Source organism: Triticum dicoccoides, chromosome 5B (genome assembly GCF_002162155.2).
Source record: "Triticum dicoccoides isolate Atlit2015 ecotype Zavitan chromosome 5B, WEW_v2.0, whole genome shotgun sequence".
NCBI classification, from domain to species: Eukaryota; Viridiplantae; Streptophyta; class Magnoliopsida; order Poales; family Poaceae; genus Triticum; species Triticum dicoccoides.
In genome coordinates, this window is record NC_041389.1 from 26,934,097 (window position 1) to 26,940,888 (window position 6,792).

The 6,792-nt window shown below is 40.7% G+C and overlaps 1 pseudogene; it reads right to left on the reverse strand.

Annotated features, from left to right (window-relative positions):
• Nucleotides 1-2,508: 2,508 nt before the first annotated feature.
• Nucleotides 2,509-6,509, reverse strand: LOC119308962 (annotated as a pseudogene).
• Between the last annotated feature and the right edge of the window lie 283 nt (nt 6,510-6,792).

Genomic DNA, 6,792 nt, shown 5'->3' on the forward strand with positions numbered 1-6,792 from the left:
GATCGTGAAGCGTCAGGATCATGGGGCGGCTGGCAACAGAGATCCGCAAGAACGACGGCTGGCAGCAGAGATCCGGGCGGGAGGATACTTCGGTCTGGGGCTGAACTCGCGATCCAGGTGGGAGGATTCGATCTGGGGCAGTACTCGCGGTTCAGGCGCCTCGAGTGGAAGACAGGGCGGGGCAGGCCGATCCAGTTGGGAGATAAAGGGGCAGGCCGATCCGAGCGGGCTTTGATACGAGCGGAATAGGCGGGGGCTTCGACCCGAGCTCGAGTAGAAGTCGGGCAAGAAGCGAGCGGGCGGGCAGCGTCGATTCCCGGCGGCTTCGCGTCGAGCAGAGAGGAGACTGGTTTCGTGTCGACAGTCTTCGATCGAGGAAAGAGTGGAGCGGTCGTGGGAACCAGCAGCTGGAGCAGACGTGGGGAACCGGCGGCGGAGAGAGAAGCAGCCGCGGCGCCACGGGAGGATCAATCACACGAGTTGCGGCGTGTAAAAAATTGACCTAGCTCTAATACCATGGTAGGAATAAGCAACTTGTATTCCCATGAGGCCATAGGCCGATATATATACATGTACAGGTGTGGAACATATACAGGAAACTCCTTATACAACGGGATAAATACAAAGGGGTACATGACTTATATTATAACTCTAACAGGATTCACATCTAGTTGGCATGCAGAGGCGGAGCTACGTTAAGGCAAAAGGTGGCCATGGCTCGCCCAGCCTAAGAGCAAAGCTCACACTGTGCATGATGTGAAGGCCTGCCCAGCAACAATTCCCTTCAGATTATCTTGGAAAGGCCTTGCTCATTCATTGCTCGTTCAAAAAAATACCAACAATTGCTGTTTTTTTTACATGGATATAAAAAATGTTTATGAATTTGAAAAGTTCACAGTCAAAAAATGTACCAATTTTGCACTAAATCAGCGACATTTGTTTTGAGACAAAGGGAGAACTAAAAATACAAACAAGAGCTGACCTCAGATTAGCAAAATTGATCCATTTGACGAGGAGACAATGTGCTTCAAATACTGCACGGTGGATGCTTACCATAAATTATGCTACATAGCCATGTGTACTTGTAGGACGGCGGACTTTCATCTGCGGACACATCGTCGTGGCACCTGTTTGTCTGGGCAAGCTAGCGTTTCAGCTCTTCCAGTGTCAAAATCCAATCCTCAGTAACAGACGATGCGGCGGACCTCGGGTGGCGTGTGCTCCATGCGTCTGATGTACCGTAGCAGCAGTTCCTTTTGTGTTTGCCTGGCTCCAGGCTGCAGATTGAATCTACCAACAATGTATTAACATGCATCATGCTTTTGACGACCAATCCACCGTTTTTTGGCTACATTAAGGGCTTCTTTGATTCAAAGAATTCTCAAAAGAATTTTGGAGAATTCTAACTTTTAGGAATTTTTCCTATCTTGGTTGTTTGATTCGTAGAATTGTAAACCATAGGAATTTTTTCATATGATTCATTTGCACTAGATTTCATAGGAAACATCTCATCCACTCAAACCTCTTTGAAAGAATCCTGCGTTTTTTCTATGCACAATCCAACACTCGTACAATCCTGTAGGATTTAAGACGACATTCCACTCTAATCCCATGTTTTTCTTATTCCCGCCGAATCAAAGAGGACCTAAAGATTCATACTCATGGCCCATCTTCATTGATAAGATGATGATTAGATCTTCACCGAACCTCTGGATTTCGGGTTTTGTCGCATGTATGAATGGAACTAAAAGCTTGGTTGGAATGATGATTAGGTCTTCACCGAACCTCTGAATTTCGGATTTTGTCGCATGTATGAATGGAACTAAAAGCTTGGTTGGAATGATACACGACTAGACCATCTTGGTTGCATTTCTTTCTTCTTTTTCTGAGGTCTCCAGATTTTCTTTCATACAATATCTCTCAAGCAGCGCCTCCTATCTACTTCGTACAATGAATCCCACTTTTCTAGTATTTGTTGCAGCAAATCTGTCAAACTTGTCAAAAAAAGAGTGCATGTCGTACAACAATGAAATCAATACAACTTCCAAAGGAGATATGATCAGGCATTCTCAGAGTATTTGCAGAAAATATGCTTCTCATAGAAACAGAGAAGACACAGACATTCCAGCACAAAATTAGTAACTACTCCCTCCATTCCTAAATATAAGCATTTTTAGAGATTCCAATAGGGACTACATACGAAGCAAAGTGAGTGAATCTACACTCTAAAATATATCTACTTACATTCGTATGTAGTTTATATTGAAATCTCTAAAAAGACTTATATTTAGAAACGGAGGGACTAGTAGCAAATAGACATACATACAGTGCCAGATCAAATAACGTGACATCGACAAAAAAAAAGTAAGTGTGCATTTGTCTAGTGCCTTGTAGAGTTAAATCCAGTGCAAGATCAAATAACATAACTAAGTTCAAATATGAAAGAGTGCTTTACATTTGCACATTGGTCGTTGTGTATTTTCTTTCCTTGTTAATTCCTTGATGTAATTACTGGACGGTTGTTGACTTATAATTCAGAGCAGTTCGCACATTCGACCAAGTCACCTTCACTGAGATAGAGGCAAGCTCAAGCATGATTTGTTCACAATCATACCCGTGTTTTTTTTTTTTTGCTTTGAAGGAACAATGGCGATCAAGATCACCATCATTTTTACAACTTCTCTGACCTACCTTGAACTTCAAATGCATCCAAGTATTCTCCTTTACAGCGATCACATGTCTTCTTCTTAAGCCACACGACTCACCAATACTGCCACGAAAGAGTTGAATCTCATGCAACCCATCCATAATAAAAACAAACGAACTGAGAGATAAATCGAATCTACTCTGCACTTTTGATACGGCAACATCTATTGTGGCCTCAAATGCCCAACGAACGAGGGCTAAAGTGATGTCAACCGTGCCACAATCGCCATTAATACGATCTGTGAATGGGTATTCAGATGGGCATAGATTGCCATACTCTATTGCACCATCAATTAGTTGTAGATCATCCTCTTATTGATCTCCTTTCTTGATCCTCGTGTCAAACTCAACTAGAACAGGGGCTAGCATTGCGATGTATCGCTTAGGGCCAGTCATCCCAATAAAAGAACCCTGCAAAACCATTATTATTTAGTAGCTCCTCATGTAAAGTAAGAAATATCACTTTTCTTTCTAGCCAAACAATAGATCTAAGATAAATGATAGCATAAAATCTAAACCCTCGAAAACAAAATAATTTGGGATATTTTGTCAACAAATATAATCCAGTTGCATATATAACACAACTAAATCATGCCAAGATAATTAACCACAAACTTGCCTAATATATGCAAGGTCAACCCCATCATTATATAACATGCATTTGCATAAATGAATCCATACAATGATGCAAATGAGATCATCAAAGTACAACCACCTCAAATGTTTGACCTGTTTGATTGCAGGATTCCCAAAACGTGGTAACACCAAAGCACAAATTACAGTGTTGTGCCATCTTGAGTATAAGAGGACTGAAAGAATGTTTGATTGTGGACAAGAAAAGCATAATTTTTTTTCCTAAAATGTTGGAGTGGATAGATTTTTAATGAATTATAGTGCAAATGAATCCTAAGAGAGAGAAAAAATCCTATAATTTGCAACCCTGAGGTAGGAAGAATTTTCGCTCGGACTAGAATCCTTCAAAAATCTATTGGAAATCCTTTCTATTAAAGAGGCCCTATAAAAGTGAAGAATACTGTTTCACTTATGACAACAAGAGAGAAGGGTATTTAGTTTATGTGCCAACAAATTTAGTGTGTTTGGATAATTCATGGTATGAACCCTCATATGCATTGAAGGAAAGAAAATAAATTATTGTACTAAGTAATTGCCTTACATGAAGTAAGCTTCCAGAATTATGCCGGTTGATTTTACTTTAGATACCTATAACTCACTAATAGATCACTCAAATAAATTATAATCCATAAGCAGCACGAATGTCAATCATGTCTACGTTAGGTAAAGGTAACGGAAATGAGGGTTCATCGGGAATGGACGGGATACTCGATTTTGGGAGGATACTTGGTTAGGAGATTCGCCGCTGGCCTTACAGTATCCATCCCTGTACAACATTGCGCAACGGAAAGAGGTTTCCGTTGCTACAGTGTTGGGTACTATTCCACTTAACATACAGTTTAGACGGTCTGTTATTGGCGACCGTTGGACGAGGTGGATACATCTTGTGCATAGGTTAATGGAGGTTAACCTTTCGGATGTACCAGACACTTTGCAATGGAAGCTTTCCAGCTCAGGTGTCTTCTCGGTTAAATCCATGTACACGGATTTGATTAATACCGGGACTATCCCGAGGACGGTTCATATTTGGAAAGTTAAGGTGCCCTTGAAGATAAAAGTTTTTATGTGGTTATGCATAAGGGTGTCATTCTTACTAAAGATAATTTAGTTAAGCGTAAGTGGGAAGGAAGTAAAAGATGTTGCTTTTGTGATCAGGATGAAACAATAGAACATCTATTTATCAAATGTCCACTTGCTAAACTGCTTTGGAGAACTATCCATGTTACATTCAACATAACTCCACCTCTCACGATACCACATTTGTTTGATAACTGGTTGGCTCGAGTGGAGCCAAAGTCCGCGGCACATATCCGAGTGGGAGCATGTGCATTACTTTGGTCTCTATGGAATTGTCGCAATGACGTTGCATTTAACAGACAAACCATTACCAACTTTTTGCAGGTCATCTTCCGAGCGTCTACTTGGATCCGTACGTGGTCATTACTCAGTCGCGCGGACCACAGGGAGCGTATGGATATTGGGTGCAGCCGATGGGAGATGGTTGCACGGGATACTTACAACCGGTTTGGATGGCGGTCCAATAATAGGATAGACGTTTAGTCTCCTAGTCTTTCTGGCGCCGGTTGTGATTTTTATTTTTGGCCGCTTGTGGCTTTTCTTTGCTTAGTACAACCTTTGTTTATTATTGAGACCTCCGCTTGGAACCTTTGAGATACTTTTTAATAAATGGATGTGTGCATCAAGAGATGCAGAGGCCGGGGGTATACCTCCTTTTCGAAAAAAAGAAAAAAAAACAGCAAGTAAAATCCTCTTGATCTTCCTCGGCTGCCCAATGGGACCGAACCTTAGTGTTCTCGAGAAGTTGATGAGTTATAGCTACAGAGACCGTAGGACAATTAAACCCATTAAGGTGTGGTAGAATAGTGGCCAACCAGCTACACCACATGGCGCATGCTGGTTGGTCACCGTGAGAATGTTTTTTTATTATTTTTTAGATTTTTTTTCTTTTTGAAATGGCAGTGAGACTTTTTTTCTTTTCTTTTCGAGAAAAGTTTCTCTAGGCTTTTTCTTTTTCATTTTGAGATGCCTGTAATGTCCACGTAATGTGATAATTTTTTTCGAGATGAAGGTGAGGTGCGCATAATTTTCTTCTAGCAGCCCGCAATGGCGGGTCCCAATCACTAGTCCTATAACAAGAGAGAGCACTAACACAGGCTCTACATTTTTTTGGGACAGATATGGATGAAAAGTGTGTAAGACACTAAGATGGCATGCCATGCCATGCCATGCTGGCAATGTAGTAGGGGCGTGCTGAGGATCTGCAAGCACGACGCGTTCGGTGCGAACAAGCGGATGTGGTCGCACATGTGCCATGTTGTCTGCCGACTAGGTGGCAGGGGATGCAGCCGATGCGGTAAGCGGTAATGTTGGTCGGTGAAAAAGAGTAGAAACGTTGCTTGGTGCAGCCTTAATCATACTCATAGGTAGAGGGATCAACAAAACAGTCAGCATAAGGATGAGGTTAGCAACACCTACGAGACGACTTGAGATGGGAATGTGTGTGGGTCCATCGAAGAGACTACCGTTCAACGAATGAACTTGAACTTAGGCCTACTTTTATTCAACCTGGCAATGGCCTATTTTTTAAAAAAAACCCGTGGGCTAATTTTGAACCAATCCACTTAAAGGGCAAGACTAGTCGAGGTTAATCAGCAACTAGTCCATTAGTCGCTTGATGTGCCAACCAGTCGAGTCAAGATATCAAGTCAACAACAAAACTTATGACTCACTAGTCTTTGACTCTTAAACACTAATTACATGGTTATAGTATGACATACAAATATTTATATCTCAATCAGTTAGCTTTATGCATAAGACACCGAGCTTTATTATTAAATGAATCCAATACTGAATATAATTGCATATATGTAAAGATGTGCACCTGATCAACAATGATGGGATCATCTCTGCTACGATCGACAACATAATTAAGCAATGAATCATGATCATCCCGCACTGCTATATATCCATAAAGCTGTACCAAGCCGACATTGGTACTAGTTTTAGCCAATTTTAATGAGAAAATCTGCATCATATGAGTTGCATAATGTATATCACATTTTTCCCGATTCGGGGAGCAATTCATGGGCTGCGAGGACATCATTGGCTCGAGTTGTGCTTCATGAAAAAATTACGAATATTTTATTTCAACAAATAATGAATTAGACAATTATTTTCACGAGAAGTAGAATTATAATTATGATTTGACAACACATATTTGTGTTACTTTAGGGAAAATGATAAAAATAAGCATAATGTCTTTCAGCTTCATGAGTCAGAGCTTGTTGGTTTATGAGTAAAACTGACACATATTTATGCAACAAAAAAGTGTTGATTTGTTAAAAAGAACTAGTGTTAAGACCTTAACCATGCATGATATATAAACAAATTAATATCTAGAAATTTTATATAAAGCATTCAACCTGTAAATAC